Source organism: Caretta caretta, chromosome 6 (genome assembly GCF_965140235.1).
Source record: "Caretta caretta isolate rCarCar2 chromosome 6, rCarCar1.hap1, whole genome shotgun sequence".
Classification (NCBI taxonomy): domain Eukaryota; kingdom Metazoa; phylum Chordata; order Testudines; family Cheloniidae; genus Caretta; species Caretta caretta.
This window is the reverse complement of record NC_134211.1, coordinates 110,529,350-110,543,898: the sequence shown is the minus strand read 5'-3', so window position 1 is coordinate 110,543,898 and position 14,549 is coordinate 110,529,350. Positions and strand designations below refer to the sequence as shown.

The following is a 14,549-nucleotide window of genomic DNA, read 5'->3' as shown; positions in this document are numbered from 1 at the left end:
TAAAATTACAAGAGCTGGCAACACTGTGTAGTCAGAGTCATGCTCAGTAGGCAGCCTTGGTAGGATAAGGCCTCATTGTATGTTGCTAGCGCAAGAGTACGGACAAGGTTTGCTTATTTCCCCCTTTATATTTTATTTTAATTTTTTATTTTCACCCATGCTGAACAAAGAAGACTATAAACCACCTCATAGAATCACATTAATTATACTGATACAGTTAAAGCAGTAGATCTTTAAAGGGCTACAAAGCCCGCAGTGTGGCTGCAGTATGATTATGCTGGTATAGCTTGTTCCCATATGGAAAGGGGAGTCAGCTAAAATGTATAAGGCACCTTTATACAAATACAACTGTGATCGCACTAGGGGTTGTACCGGTATAATTATTTTGGTAAAAAAATCCCACCACTAACCAAAATAGCTATGCCTCTACAAAAGGCTACAGCGTAAGCACCCTTGTTGACTGTGCCCGTTTTCTAAGAAAAGGTTCCTGGCTTTCAGCCTTGTGTAGAACTTTATTTTCAGCAGGTACTCAAGAGAACACCTTTGTCCTAGCTGCAGCTCATGCTCCTGAGGCAGTGCCTGGGGACCAGAGCCTGCTGACAGTGGGGGGAGCAGAGCGAGGGCAGCCGGCTTCAGCAGTGTTACTGAGCATGCTCAGTCTGTGTGAGCATGTTCATTACAAGCCAAGCAGCAAATCTGCCTTCACGGTGAATCTGGATGGGGGTGATAAATGGCCAGTCATCAAATGTAGAGAGAATGTAATGTCCACGTAGGGAGAGGTTTCAGAGGAACAGCCGTGTTAGTCTGTATTCGCAAAAAGAAAAGGAGTACTTGTGGCACCTTAGAGACTAACCAATTTATTTGAGCATGAGCTTTCGTGAGCTACAGCTCACGATGATGAATGCAGTGAGCTGTAGCTCACGAAAGCTCATGCTCAAATAAATTGGTTAGTCTCTAAGGTGCCACAAGTACTCCTTTTCTTTTCACATAGGGAGAAAGGGTCTAGCGTAGACCCAGCCCAGCTGGGAGCTATGCACAGAAACAGGTAAACAAACTTCTGCTTCAGGGCCTGAAATAGTGATTTTTTTTTCACCCTCATTCAGGTCCATCAGCATCACAGGTATCTAGTGTGGCTTTGTTCAGTTTTGCTGATAAATACTTTAAAGCCCAAGTTCGCGGCTTTTAACTTATACAGGACTGGTGATGGCAAGGGGAACCCATGTCTACTTAATCTGAGATCTCTAAAAAGGCAGATTAAAGGGGGCTGCCTAGCCTTCCCATCCTCCTCCAAAGGGAGCATCTCATGAGTGGGGAGTACTTCGTGCCGAGCAGGATTGTCCCCCCAGTGAGACTGTTTCTAAAACACTGCCAAGAAAAGCTATTTCATACCAATCTAGCATTCATATCCTATGCCAACAAAGCTGCTTCCAGAAACCAGTATGTGTTCACTTATTTTCAGCCTTCTGTGGCCTTTGTTATGCAGGAGGAAGATCCTTGCTAGCCTTAAAAATCTATGAATCATAATGTGCAAAGGAAGTCACTCTTACCCTTAAGCCCCACCCTTTGGATGAGGCTAATGGTGCATCACACCACATCAGAGCTGTATCTTGAATGATGCTTGGCTCTAGAAATGATGCGGGTTTGGGTTCAGTCTAATCACAGGATGAAAGAACTGTCTTTGCCAACATGATACTTGGCATCCAAATTTGGCCAAGATCTGAAATTAAATTTCTCAGCCCCGCATGTTGAACAGTTTGATGGCTTTCCAGGACCACAGGGGAACAAGGGATGTTTTCTGCAACTCTTGTTTGCCTCCTAGAAGGATTGCCAGTGTATTTTAGGGACAACAATCAAACAGCCACAAATCTTAATGCTCTACTAGAACCCAAGTCGGGTATAGATTGTCCAGTAACATTATCGCCAGTGGAGGCTTCTCAAAATCAATATGCATTAGTATTGTTTATTCCAGCTCAAATCTAATATTATCCCAACGGCACTGCCTACCTCCATATCTTAGTCAGATGCCTTATAAATTTTACCTGTTGCTGTATATTGGCTATGCAGGAGAGCACCTATGCTCTTTCATCATCCTCTTATTGCCAGTCTGGTATATGGAAGAACCACTGCTGCCTCCGAGTCAAAAGAAAGTGAAAGATCAGTTTGTCAGGAAGCAAAACAATCCATCAGGGACTACTGACACAGTGAGATTTGAGGGGAGGGGGAATATCTATACTGCTTGTCTGGTTAGAAGGATGGGAGTGATTAATACAGAATATCAAGTAACAGCCTCTGTAAGCCAAAGATTTCCAGTGCCTTGCTCAAATTACTGTACTCTTCTGTAATTGATGAATTCTCTTCCATGTCTGCAATACATGGGGTCTGTCTGATGTGATACAAGTTAAACAGGTGTTTGAAGACTGGGTAGGTCTATCCCTGCCCCCATCATTTTCCACACTTCACTCATTCATTTCTTTTCAGCATCATGAAAGGTATTAGTTTCCTAACTAAGAAGTGTGCTGCACCCTGCAGAGATAAATCCAGAATGCCACAATGTTTTCTGCACTTCAACAGGCACCATTAAAATTCTCTTCCAGAAGCCGTACTAGTGGGATACTGAAGCCATGAGCAGCAGTGAATTTAATTCATACCAGTGAACCACAACACAAGCATGTGTGAGAGAGACTAGAAGACCGTATTTATGTTTGTCAGTTAAGTGTTTTAAGAAATCCTGCATCACGGATGGACATCATGCCGCTTCAAAGACCCTGAGTAGCTTCTTAGAGGTGCGCATGTGCACACACACACACGTAAATCCTCTTCAATTCTTTATATATTGCCATTTAAGAGGAAATCACCATTGCAATGACAAAAGAATGTTTGAAGCTGAATCAGTATTAAAAAAAAAAAGAAAGAAAATCAGTATTTGATGTCAATTTTTCTTTTATAAAAATAGTTTAGATCAAAAGGGTGAAAGATTCCACCTGACTGTTTTAGAACAAGCTGGGGCCCATTTAAAGGAAAATGAAGGAAAACTTAGAGGCCTGCCAACTTCAGCAGCTATTCCCTAAAACAAGAGACACTGCAGGTCAGGTATACACTGTAATGCACAACACACACCCACACAGCAAGCATTGTATAATAATCAATTTATGGCAGGCTTGTGTGACTGTATCAATAAGATCCTACAGTGTCATAGAATATCTGGGTGGGAAGGGACCTCAGGAGGTCATCTAGTCTAACCCCCTGCTCAAAGCAGGACCAAACCAAGTACTGTCCCTTATTTTTGCCCCAGATCCCTAAATGGCCCTCTCAAGGATTGAGTTTACAACCCTGGGTTTAGCAGACCAATGCTCAAACCATTGAGCTATCTCTCCCCCAAAGTAGTTTAGGTATAGAGTGGGCTGTATGCATAGATGAGCCCCAATAAATATTTTTAACTTGTGTGACATTCTGTACCTTGGGGGAGAGGGGGAACACCCAGCACCCCCATGTTCATCCTTATAATATGATTGTGTGGTATCTAATGCAAAGTTTATCATGTTGGGTGTCTTCGGAAGGCTCATGATGTACTGAGCATTGTTGTTATGGTAATGTTATAGTAATCATTGTTATAGTAATGTTATAGGTTGTAATTTCATATATATAGTTATGAGGATGAAAATGTGTCCTCATGGCTTAAAGCAAGCCCAGGCAAAAACTCTCCAGAAGCAGAGAGGCAGTTCACACCTCATCAGAGCAGGTGTGGGACAAACCCAGCTCAGCTTCACAGAAACAAAGGACATTGTCCTAGGCAACAACAAAGGATCTGTTGGACTCTCGAGTGAGTCACTCCCTTCCTTTGGTCAGTTTGGGACTGCGATGAGGTAATGTTCACCTAACTCTGAAGTGGGGGGAGGGGAGCAAAGCCAAGAGGGAAGAAAGGACATGATAAAAGGGAGAGACGTTTGCCATGCTCTCCCCTTTGATCAGCACTTCAGTCACTTGGTGGTGATGTCTGTAGATGGAGGTGGAAGAGAGAGGGAGAGCCTGGCTGAAGGGCAACCAGCCAGCCTGTGGTGAGAAGCATTGACGTTTGTAAGGGCACTGAAAGTGTTAAGATCAGCTTAGAATACGTTTTGCTTTTATTTCATTTGACCAAATCTGACTTGTTGTGCTTTGACTTATAATCACTTAAAATCTATCTTTGTAGTTAATAAATGTGTTTGTTTATTCTACTGAAGCAGTGCATTTGGTTTGAAGCATGTCAGAGACTCCCCTTGGGATAACAAGCCTGGTCCATATCAATTTCTTTGTTAAATAGAAAAATTCATATAAGCTTGCAGTGTCCAGCGGGCATAACTGGACACTGCAAGACGGAGGTTCCTAGGGTTGTGTCTGGGACTGGAGATATTACCTAGTGTCATTTGGTTGCACAATCCGAGGAGCAGAATACATGCCAGAGGCTGTGCGTGAACAGCCCACGAGTAGGGGTTCTCACAGGAGAGCATGGTAAGGCTGGCTCCCAGAGTCAAGGACTGGAGTGACCTAGCAGATCACCAGCCCAGATAACATGACAGGGGAACGTCACAGCCTGGATCAACATTAAAGTCACAAGGGTGGAAGAGTAGAAAGAGGAAACTGAATAGGCAAAAGTATCATTTTGATATCTAACTGTAAAATAGATAGGGTGCATTGTTGTATGCAGTGTAGTTGTAGCCATGTTAGTTCTAGGGTATTAGAGAGATATTAGTGATATTAACTTGTCTTTCTCACTAACAGAAGTTAAAAGTAAAAGATATTACCTCACTCACCTCGTCTCTTAAAATGGTAGGAAATCTATTTCCCAATATGACAAGACTTTAAAGCAGGGTGGTGCAGGTTATTTTGTCCACACCCAATTGCTCAGGAGGACTGAATTCTATCACTGATATGATGCCATAGGTCAGGAGATTCAGTGTTGCCAACTTCTTTGATTTTATCATGAGCCTAGCAACATTTGGTGGTTTGACTGGGTGAGAATTTTGGCTGCAAATGTTTCCAAAAGATGTCTACAATTCCTTCGGGTGTGCAGAGCAGCAGATTAAAACTAGTCAGTCACTCATTCACATTTGATTTAGAACAGAAATAGCTGGCAAAAAGAAATTATCCAAAACTGAAAACCATGTCAACTTTAAAGACCGAGCATAAAATTATAGAATCTCAGAAATGTAGGGCTGCGAGGGACCTCAAGAACTCATCTAGTTCAGCCCCCTGCACTGAGGCAGGACCAAGTAAGTCTAAACCATCCCTGACATATGTTTGTCTAACCTGTTTTTATAAACCTCCAGTGAAGGGGATTCCATAACCTCCCTAGGAAACCTATTCCAGAGCTCAACCATGGGCAGCGCATAATAGAGGCTGAGCCTCCCTAAACCTCATGCCTCGGGGGGAAGAGGGAGAATGGGGGGGGCGCTATGGGTGGAACGGGGATGGGGCAGGGCCACAGGCAGAAGGGGTCAAACAGGTATGGGGCTCCAAGCTCAGAGCTCCAGCCAGGGCTGAGACAGCTCCACCCATCCTCCATGGTTCCAGCTGGGGGCGAGCTCTCAGCTCCCTTCGTGGCCTGGACCGAGTTTTCAGCCCCCTTGCCTTGCCCAGGGTTGGGAGGGGGAGGGCTGAGCTCTCAGGCCCCTCCTCTCACTGTGGCCAGGGCCATAGCGGGGAGGGCTGAGAGCAGTGAGTAGGGCCTCAGCTGGAAGAGGCAGGGCAGGGGGCTAGCCTCCCCAAGGGGAAGCTTCACCTGCCACCTATGAGCTCAACTAGCATTATAGTTAGAAAGATTTTCCTAATATCTAACCTAAATCTCCCTTGCTGCAGATTAAGCCCACTGCTTCTTGTCCTACCTTTGGTGGACATGGACAATAACAGCCCTTCAAATATTTGAAGACTTATCAGGCTCCCCCTCAGAATTCTTTTCTCAAGACTGAACATGGCCAGTTTTTATAACTTTTCCTCATAGATCAGGTTTTCGAAACCTTTTATCATTTTTGTTCCTCTCCTCTAGACTTTCTACAATTTGTCCACATCTTTCTTAAAGAGTGGTATCTAGAACTCGACATAGCACTTCAGCTGAGGCGATGCAGAGCCAAATCTAACAATTACATACCATGTCTTACAAATGACACTCCTGTTAATATACTCCAGAATGATATTAGACTTTTTTGAAACTTCATCACATTGTAGATTCATTCAGTTTGTGATCCACTATCACCACATCATTTTCTGCAGCATTACTGCCTGGCAAGCTATTCCCCTTTTGTAGTTCTGCATTTGATTTTTCCTTCCTAAGTGACGTACTTTGCACTTGTCTTTACTGAATTTCATCTTATTGTTTTCAGACCAATTCTCTAATGCAGTGGTTCCCAAACTTGTTCCGCCGCTTGTGCAGGGAAAGCCCCTGGCAGGCCACGCTGGTTTGTTTATCTGCCACGTCTGTAAGTTCAGCCGACTGCGGCTCCCAGTGGCCGCGGTTCGCTGCTCCAGGCCAATGGGAGCTGCTGGAAGGAGCGGCCAGTATGTCCCTCGGCCCGCGCTTCTTCCAGTAGCTCCTATTGGCCTGGAGCAGCGAACTGCAGGCACTGGGAGCCGTGATCGGCCAAACCTGCAGACGCGGCAGGTAAAGAAACTGGCTCGGTCCGCCAGGGTCTTTCCCTGCACAAGCAACGGAACAAGTCTGGGAACCACTGCTCTAATTTGGCAAGATCATTTTGAATTCTATTCCTATCTGCCAAGTGTTTGCAATGTCTCCCATCTCAGAATCACTCAAATTTTATAAGCAGACTCTCCATTTCCAAGTCATTAATGAAAATATTGACTAGTACCAAACCCAGGACTGACCCTTGCTGGACCCCCTAGATATGCCCTTCCTGACTGACAGCAAACTATTGATAACTACTTTTTGAGTACAGTCTTTCAATCAGTTGTGTTCCCACCTTATAGTAATTTCATCTAGACCACATTTCCCTAGTTTGCTTATGAGACTGTCATGTGAGACTGTGTCAATAGGCTTACTAATATCAAGATATATCGTGTCTTCAGCTTCCCCCCCCAAACACTAGGCCAGTAAACCTGTCAAAGGATGAAATAAGGCTGGTTTGGCACGACTAGTTCTTGAAAAATCCATATTGGCTATTACTTATCACCCTATTATCCTCTAGGTGCTTACAAATTGATTGTTTAATAATTTGTTCCAGGATCCTTCCAAGTATGAAAGTGACTGGTCTAGAATTCCTCAGGACCTCTTTCTAAAGATCAGTATTGTATCTGGCCTTCTTCAGCCCTCTGGGATCTCACCCATCCTCAAAGATACCACTAACAGTTCTGAGATTATGGTACTACAGGAACTAGCTGAAACAGAGTACATCTACTGCAATAAAAGTGGCAGCAGAGCCATAGCTGGCCTGGGTCAGCTGACGCAGGCTCACAGGGCTTGGGGGGGCAGGGCTATAAAATTGCAGTGTAGATGTTCGGGCTCAGGGCTAGAACCCAGGCTCTGAGACCCCAAATACCTAGACTGCAATTTTATAGCCCCTCAGACTGTGCCCTTTGAGCCCAAGTCAGCTGACCCAGGCCCCGAGACTCAGTGCCTCAGGTTTTTATTGCAGGATAGACATACCCCTAGGGTGCATTTCATCAGGCCCTGCCAACTTGAATACGTCTAACTTATCTAAATATTCTTTAACCTATTCTTTCCCTAATTTGGCTGGCATTCCTTCCCCTTTGTTGAGAATACTGTGTTAAGTATCTGGTCTTTCTAGTTTACCTTTTTAGTGAAGACTGAAGCAAAATAGGCATTTAAACACCTCAGCCTTCTTGATGTCATCCACAGTTAGTTCTCCTTCCACACTAACTAGAGGACCTACGTTTTCCTTCATCTTTCTCTTGCTTCTAATGTATTTAAAGAACCTCTTCTTATTGCCATTTGTGTCCATGGGTGGTGCGTACAAGAGGCTTGGGGATGCTAAGCTTCCCCCACAATAAAAAAGGCTCGCCACACAAGGGGCAAATGCCGGACGTGGCACAGCTCACCTCCCTTTGGAGGCCCGCCGCCTTCGCATCGGCCAGGAGCGCCAGAAGCTCCCTAGAAGTAGGGGAGCCACTGGTGCCTGGACTGTGGCTCCGCCCACGCTCCGCCCCAACTGCTCCTGCTCGGCCTCTTCCCCCGAGGCCCAGCCCCCACTCAGTCTCTTCCCACCTGCCTGCTCCCAGAGCGGGGCTCCAGCAGGCATGTCTCCACGCTGTCCACATCACTGTGCTCAGCCAGGCAGGAAGCCCGGGGCAGGACAGCGCACTGCCAGCACAGCCTGGGGGCCCATGCCCAGCTCCCCTCAATGCTGACCCAGGGAAATGGTGTTTCCCTGGCTTGGTTGGAGCCCAGCACCCCTCAGCAGTGGGAAGTGAATGAACCACACCATGCATGGAGCTCCTGCCTCCGGAGGTTGACTCCGGTGTAAAACGAGTTCCCCGGGCAGCTGTACCCCGAAGTTCCTCTGCCTCCCCTTGCTGCAGCCCGGGCCTCTCCCCTTCCCCAGGGCCTCACAGAGTGTGAGTGGGGGGGAAAAGATGGGACTGAGACCTGGGGGGCATGGTGGGGCAAGAATGAGCCCTGAGGAGGGGGCAGTAAGGAACCTGGGAGAGCAGGGAGGAGCCAAAGAAGTGGGGGGCAGTGAGGAGCCCCGCAGCAGAGAATAAGGCTGGGGTTGGGCAGCAGAGCGAGGGCAGGGCTTTGGGAGTCGGGGGGGGCTCAGGGGAAGAGGCCTCATCGGGGCCTTCTAGGGAGTTTCCGGTGCTCTGTAACCTCCCCAGTGGAAAACGACACACACTGCCTATCCTTGTGTCCTTTACTAGCTGTAACTCATTTTGTGCCTTAGCCTTTCTGCTTTTATCCCTACGTGCTTGTGCTATTCTATTCAACCTTAGCAATCTGTCCATGTTTCCACTTCTTGTAGGATTCCTTTTTCATTTTCAGGTCATTAAATGACCTGATGGAGCCATGTTGGCTTCTTACTGTGCCTCCTATCTTTACTTTATACCAGGATAGTTTGCTGTTACATTAATATTGTCTCTTTGAGAAACTACCAGCTCTCCCGAACTCCATTTCCCTTAGATTGTCTTCCCATGGGGCCTTGCCTACCAGTTCTCTGAGTTAGTTAAAGTCTGCTTTTTAAAAAGTCCATTGTCCTTATTATGCTACTGTCACTCCTTTTCCTTTGAATCATGAAAGGATAGATTTGATGAACATTTTCACCCAAATTGCCTTCAACCTTCAGATTTGCAACCATTTCCTCCTTGTTGGTCAGAATCAAGTCTAAAATGACTGTCCCCCTGGTTACTTCCTCTGCCTTCTGAAACAAAAAAGTTGTCCAATACATTACAAGAACTTATTGAACATTTTGTGTTTTGCCAGATTACATTTCTGGCAGATATCTGGATAGTTAAAGTCCCCCATTACTACCAGGTCTCATGTTTAGGATATTTCTGTTATTTGTTCTAGAAATGTCTCCTCCACATCATCCCTGTTTTCCCCCTTTTATCGTCCCCCAGAGACTTTCAACTGGTCTGCCTCTCCTCCTGGACCTCAGAACACATGTATATATTCTTGATGTATAAAGCAACACCTCTTCCCTTTCCCCTCCGTATGACTCAGTGCAACACCTCCAGCCAACAACAAGCGACATGAAAAATCAGAATCCAACCACCTAGCCCGTGGACTGATCAAAAGACCATGAGAAATGCCAAGTTCTGAGACAAGAAGTCACAAGTCCAATTACTCAGAATGAGATGATGGAAATCATGGCTTAATATCCCGAGGGATATTTCTGAGAACATTTCTGGACTGTGGTATACAAAGAAGGGAAATGAAAGTTATACCACTTCATGTGGTCTATAACATGAATGTTCATGAAGAGGTCATGTACAATACAATCACTACATCAGTGGAGGCAATTGTATCAGTAATTAAAAACATTATTGCATTGAAATCCAAGATCAACAACTGACAGCTTAGAGAAAAATTGTAAAAATATCTGTTTGCTCAGTCAAGCCAAACTTTTCCAAAGTAATGAACTAGATCAAAATTTGGATGGTACTAGCACCCAATGCTGTAAGTGAGCACAGTTTCAGTGTTGTATGTTATATTAAAATATGGCTTTAATCCACAATGGAACAATCACAGATCAACTGCTATATTATTTTTACATATACACAAGGATAAAACTGATAACTTACAGCTTACAGATGTTGCAGAAGCATCCATTTAAAGTAATTCGGGATGAAGATATTTGTTTGAGACTTTTTCAGATTTGTAAGGCATTATTTTGTTATGTTTTAAAAAAGAAATGCTTTAATGAGTAATTTTAGACCATGATTAAATTTGTCCACTTCTAATAAAATGAGATGAAATACTGAAGTTGGAACAGAAGTTTCTTTGTCCTCAACCCTCCACCCCCCAGAAAAACCCAGTTGTCTATGTCCATGCATATTGATGAAGGCAGTACTATCCAGCCAATAACTCATACACTTACAGTAGAATCTCAAGAGTTATGAACACCAGAGTTATGAACTGACCGGTCAAACACACATCTCCTTTGGAACCAGAAGTACACAATCAGGCAGCAGCCAAGCCTTCCTTGGGGGAAGGAGCAACTACTAAAAAAAAAATAAAGGGAAAGTTTAAAAAACGATTTGACAAGGTAAGGAAACTGTTTCTGTGTTTGTTTAATTGAAATTAAGGTGGTTAAAAGCAGCATTTTTGTTTTGCATAGTAAAGTTTCAAAGCTGTATTAAGTCAGTGTTCAGCTGTTAACTTTTGAAAGAACCGTAATGTTTTGTTCAGGCGATACGAACCTTTCAGATTGATGAACAACCTCCATACCCAAGGTTGTTCATAATGGTGAGGTACTGCTGTACTTTCCTTAAATCACATCTGAGTTAGTTCCATTTACAGCCAGCCGGTACATGAAATGTCAATAGCCTCAGTAAAAAGAAAAGGAGTACTTGTGGCACCTTAGAGACTCAGTAGTTACCCAGCAGACCAAGTCTCTCATCCCTTTATACATGAGAGACTTGTGTAACCCTGATTACAGAAGCTGGCACAGAGAGAGTTCCCTCAAGGATGTTCACTCATGCACCCACCTCTGGTCAGCTGGGGAAGAGTGCTGGGAGACAGCCTCCAAAAGCTAGAAAGAAAACAGGACACAGTTGAGGGCTAGAAGAATCCTGTTCTTATATCAATAGGACTGCAGTTTTGTGCTACCAGTTCTTCTATAGGGACAACAACCGCTAAAGGTGTGCAACCTGCTCCTTTGCAGAAACCCCTTTTTTGAGAGATTTACAGCTCAGTAGATAAACTTGTATGCAGCCTTTCAACCTGCAGACAGAGGCTTGGCTCCAGAGGGGCTGTCATAAGAATATTATGCAAAGCCCTTCTGTTATGCAGTCAGCACAAGTGCTAGTACACATCAGCAGCATACGCCAGTGGATCTGTTCTGTCAATGTATAGTTAGAATATTACTTTGCAAAGCCAAGTTAAAACAGCAGGATCACCACTGTTACTGGGGCCCTGGGCAAAGTCAGGTATAGCAGGTGGAGAGGGTCTTTTTATACCCTGTACACCTGAGGTGGGTTAGGGAGCAAAGGTTATCACAGCAGGTGTAAATGCAGAGCTTGTGCTTTTTGGTGTTGGACATAAGAGTACATGCAGTGTTAGTGCCCTCCACTAGAAAGGTCACCTACATAAGGATTTCAGGAGCCCTCAGCCAGCCAATGCTCACTATTGATACAAAGCACCAGCATTCAGTGACAAATGTGGTTCTCTCTCTGCCTGGCTAAGCCCTGGTCCTATTGCAACTATACATAGTGAAAAGAAAAGGAGTACTTGTGGCACCTTAGAGACTAACCAATTTATCTGAGCATAAGCTTTTGTGAGCTACAGCTCACTTCATCGGATGCATTCCGATGAAGTGAGCTGTAGCTCACGAAAGCTTATGCTCAAATAAATTGGTTAGTCTCTAAGGTGCCACAAGTACTCCTTTTCTTTTTGCGAATACAGACTAAACACGGCTGCTACTCTGAAACCTATACATAGGTGTAACTGCAGAGTAACATCAATGGCATTACTCTGGGTTTGCTCCAGTGCAAGATCAGGATTTGGTTCACTGAGTCTATGATTATTAAAGAAAAGAAAACCCAGCTGCAAGCTCTTTCAATAAGTGTCCGCAGATTTGGGTTCTGTCTCTTTACTTTTCCCTTCCTCCTTTATAGGACCTGGATTCTGCTTTTCCTGCCTTTCACTGGCCATGTTTCAACCTCAGAACCATCTTCCAGATGTTTTCCATATTCACGAGTTGGCAGTTTTATCTTCCTTAAAAACCTGCTTTCCTTTTTCAAGACATTTGCTCTTTTCTCCCTATCTGTGTTCTCACATTCAGCCTCTCTTCCCCGCTTGGTCTCTCCTCCCACTCACACCCAAACTTTTCACATATTTCTGTTTTGACCACTCTTGTTTTCCTCTTAATTTCTTCTTTAAAAATGTCTCCCTCTGTCTCACAATCAACTCATTCTCTTTCACTTCCACATTTTCTCCCCCTCTAATCCCCATTTTGCCCACCTTTGGCCTTCCATTTCTACCCGGCCCCACCTACCTCTGGTTTCTTTCCCTTCACTTTGTCTTTCCCCACTCCCAAGTATTCCCCCATTCTCCTTGGCTCTTCATACACATACCCCTCTCTCCCCATCCCTTCATGCCCCCTAGTTCTTTTATCTATTTGCCCTGCCATCATTTCTGCTCTCTCCCTCAGTCCACAGCATTTTTGCTCTGTGTCCCCCCACCATTCTTTTCCCCTGGCATTTTTCCCTCCTGTCCCCTCTCACTATATCGAAGGGGAGCGTTCAGAGCATTCTGCTGAGTGCGCTACTGTCAGTAGAACTGAATCCCCTCTCAGCTCAAGAAGCTAACCTCTCTCTGTGCTGTGTGTGTGTGTGTCACTCCACAGAACATACATGCAGACAGAGTGCAGCCATGACAATGAAGAGCACCCCCAGTGGGAGGCCCCCCAATTAAGAGAAAGAGGTCAGGCAATTAACAGCAGGACAGCCCTTCAGACATCAGATCTCTCCCAGTGATGTTCTCCTCCTCCGTGCTCAGATCACAGGGCTTTTTTCACTTGCCAGCCCTAGGTGGGCTCCACAGTTGGACGACTGGGACCCCTTCAATCCCAAGTCAAACACTCTGCACATGCCCAGGAAGGACTAGCCATGCTCAGTATCCACAAGAGGGAGAGTCTGAAGACACCCCAATCTTGACACATCAGCCAATATTACTGAAGCCTCATGAAGGAGAAAGAAACAATAGCAAGAATTTCCAGAGTTAAGGCTGCCGCTCTCTTCTCAACTCACCCTCCTGTCCTTGTTATGGCCGGCATCCAGCTTCAGGCCCAGAGATAGCATGACCTAGGAGCAGAGTTGTATTTATACATCTTGGAATTAATTTACTAAGACTCAATATTAATTAAAGCACCAACAGCTTTATTTATGTCAATAATATAAATATGGTTTTAATTGGTTCTAGTTAAAACTGGAGAAGGAAGGGGACACATGACCCCTTGGGAATTTAGTGCACTCCCATGGTGGCGGGGGTGGAGGAGTAGTGTGGTATCTGGAGTTGTATAACAGATGTTATTCTGTTCTCTGTGCTGTTTTTCATGTAGAAGAGGCTCCACTAGAACTGGGGAGGAAGTGAGTTTCCCCATCTCATGAATAATTCTGAGACATCAAAAAAATTTTCCCATTGTGAATCAGGATAAAATATCCAAAATCTTAAAAATGTTTGTGAACTAAAAATCCAAAAATATATTCGGTTTGGTATTTCATTTTGATAATTTAGGAATGTTTTGTTTCAATGTTAATAGCTTTTAAATAATAATAATAAAAAAAAACCTTCAACATTTAGTTTAAATTTTGAAACAAAAAGTTACTTTGAATAGGAACAACTGATTTTTCCATTTCAAAAATGTCAAAAAATATAGATAGATAGATATAGGCTATTTCAAAACCTTTTTTTTTTTTTTTAAATTTCCAGTTGAAATATTCATCAAAACTGTCCTTTCCTGGCAACAGTTTCAACAAATCAGCATCTTTTGACAGGAACAATGTTGAGTCGGAAAATTCCCATCCAGCTCCCCTCCAGGCTTCTCACAGGGGCAGTCCTGAGGCAGCCATTTTGTGCTGTCAGTTAAGATACAGAATGTTTCAGAGCAAGTAAATGTGTAATTCCCTCCTCACTCTGAGCTGTCCCACCCCGCCCCCGGCACGCTCACACTCACTCTCTCTCTCACACGCACACACTTTATATTTGTTTTCTGTTGTTTTGCTTAATCTGAAATAAATGTCCTCTCCACTGAAAAATATACAGTTTGCTCAGGATGGGGAAAGGAGCAGAAGTCTAGCTTCCAAACCCTTGAAAAAGCCTGACTGAATTTAATAGGGAGTAAAACCAACAGGGTGCTGTCAAAAACTAAACTAAATATCCATGG

General features: G+C 44.3%; 1 long non-coding RNA gene across 1 annotated transcript in view; it reads right to left on the bottom strand.

The window, feature by feature from the left end:
• Window positions 1-10,603: 10,603 nt before the first annotated feature.
• The window catches only part of LOC125637885 (uncharacterized), a 95,905-nt gene continuing 91,959 nt past the window's right edge, over window positions 10,604-14,549 (bottom strand). The window contains exons 4-5 of the long non-coding RNA XR_007357095.2: window positions 13,414-13,467; window positions 10,604-10,665 (exon numbers count right to left, since the gene is read on the bottom strand). This is a non-coding gene — a long non-coding RNA (uncharacterized LOC125637885). The remainder of the gene's footprint in view (window positions 10,666-13,413; window positions 13,468-14,549) is intronic.